Below are 2,500 nucleotides of genomic sequence, written 5' to 3'. Positions count from 1 at the left end.
CTAAGAATAACATCTCACTTATCTACAGACATGCACATTCGAGTAAAGACGGACACGCACATGTACATTGATAATCACTCAACCAGAGGCACAAATTGATGAATGACGGTATCACATTTTCCAGGTATTTTTCGTTCCTACACGAATGACACAAACGGAAATACCAGTAAATGATAATTTAATTATTAGACAATTAACAGCCAGACTTAACTCTCGAGTATCAATTAATATCAGGCTTAAAGTGAGCTAAATATCCAACTTCAGACTTACGTGCACGTGCGCGAGGTACACGATAGCAATATGCATGCTATCCTACTTTAATACGAGTTTGCCAGATCGTGACTCTCGCCAAAATAAATAGACATTTCACTGAGTGTCCATACAGTTTTACAAATTTTTTTCTACTAAAACGTTAGAATTAAAGCTTGAATTTTAGCCCAATACGTGTTTTTTCAATAATAACAAACATGAATGACGCTCCAAGTTTGGGTAAAATTGCAATAGCGTGTCTGCAAAGTGGAACAAAACGTATTGTTGATCAAGCTACTCATACAGCGCCCTTCATTAGTTAATAATGCTTCAGCTCTTCTCATGAGATCTCAGAACAGATGATCAGGCGGGGAATAACAATGTATACATTAGCAATGTTCAGCGCGAAGGTAAACTATTTCAGTGGTGCATGATATGTCACTGTGCACGGGGAAGTGTTACTTATCGTGGGAATGGACAGAACGGCAAGGTTTAACGAATGTTCCGCATTGACTTGCAATATACCAACGTGTAGATTGACCCTGCAAGTTGCATCGGGAAGAGACAAGCCTGTAGTAAGGTGAGACTGAAAGTGAAACCCGAGCAAACGATAAAAAAGGTGGGAGAGTGAAAGTGAATCAGAATCAGCGAAGACAGACATGAAAGTAAGAGACGAGAAAGTGAGGTCGAACTCTCATTCTGTCCAAAAACGGCCCTCCGAGGGAACTAATCGCTTATTTCTATGTCCATTTTTTTCGTCTTCTGACAGGAGAAGGCCATCCGAACAAGAAGTAATCATTCGCATAGGGGAGTGTTCGTTTTCTTGTCTTCCGTCAGACGAGGCGAAACAGCGCCACTGATTACTTAAAGGCCAATGGCAATTTTCCCTTCCCTAAATTTTTCTTTTTCTTTCCCCCCTGTGGGTTGGATGTAGAAAGTTCTGACCCTGTGATCAAAAAATCAAAAAATCACACCCTAAGTTAAATTTAATCATGTATTTCCATGCTCAAGGTTGGTAACTCAAACCTCGTTCTGTTCAGTGCACTCAGCCCGCTGTTGCATGGTCAAGTTGGCCAGACCGTTATTCGTTATTTCTGGCAAGAAGAGAAAGGTCTAGAAGAAAATAAGTGACCAAAGACATACGACACACAAGCACAACACACACACATACAGACCATACATAAATACATAAGAACATACACACACAAACACACACACACTTTCGAACACATAATTACAAACACAAAAACACCAACACCACAAAAAGCACACATTTGTCCATCAGGCAGACAAACAAGAAAACAGGAAAACAAAACTTAGAACATTAAGCCTGAATCTATGTCACAGAGGGCGCGTCGAGACTGCAGGACAAGTATTGCATGTTGCTTACCAGGTTACCAGTGAAGAGGTTAGAGATTTGAGGGAAATTAGAGGGTCTTCGAGGGAGGGGAAGGGATAGGTTGCTGGACAGGGGAAAAGTTAGCTGGAAGGGGAGAAGTTAGGAGCTTGACAGGGGAAAAAAGCTAGTTGGAAGAGGATAGTAAGCGGCTTGGCAGGGGAAAGTTAGTTAGAAGGGAAGGATAAGGAATTTGGCAGGGGGAAAGTTTGCTAGAAGGAGAGAAGTTAAGGGTTTGGCAGGGGAAGATTAGGGGTCGGAAGAGGGAAGTTAAGGACTGGCAGGGGATGGTTAGTTTGAAGGACAGAAGTTAGGGGCTTGGCAAGGGAGAGTCATGGAGCCTGGCAGGGAAACGAGGTTAGGGGTTTGGCAGGGCAGGGTCAAAGACCACTGCTTGGAAGAGGGTAAGGGCATGACAAGGGAAATAAGGAAAGGTGCTTCGTAAAGGAGAAAGGACTGACTCGGCAAAAGTAAGCGAAGGTGACTTCTATCCTCCTCCTCCTTCCATCCTTCTTTCCTTCTCTCTCTCTCTCTCTCTCTCGCTCTCTTTCTCTCGCTCTCTTTCTCTCGCTCTTCTCTCGCTCTCTCTCTCTCTCCTCTCTCTCTCTCTCTCTCTCTCTCTCTCTCTCTCTCTCTCTCTCTCTCTCTCTCTCTCTCTCTGTCTCTCTCTCTCTCTCTCTCTCTCTCTCTCTCTGCTCTCTCTCTCTCTCTCTCTCTCTCTCTCTCTCTCTCTCTCTCTCTCTCTCTCTCTTCTCTCTCTCTCTCTCTCTCTCTCTCTCTCTCTCTGCTCTCTTCTCTCTCCTCTCTCTCTCTCTCGTCATCTCTCTATCTCTCTCTCTCCTCTCTCTCTCTCCT

The sequence above is a fragment of the Penaeus monodon genome, chromosome 42 (assembly GCF_015228065.2).
Source record: "Penaeus monodon isolate SGIC_2016 chromosome 42, NSTDA_Pmon_1, whole genome shotgun sequence".
Taxonomy (NCBI): Eukaryota; Metazoa; Arthropoda; class Malacostraca; order Decapoda; family Penaeidae; genus Penaeus; species Penaeus monodon.
Note: the sequence above shows the minus strand (reverse complement) of the source record.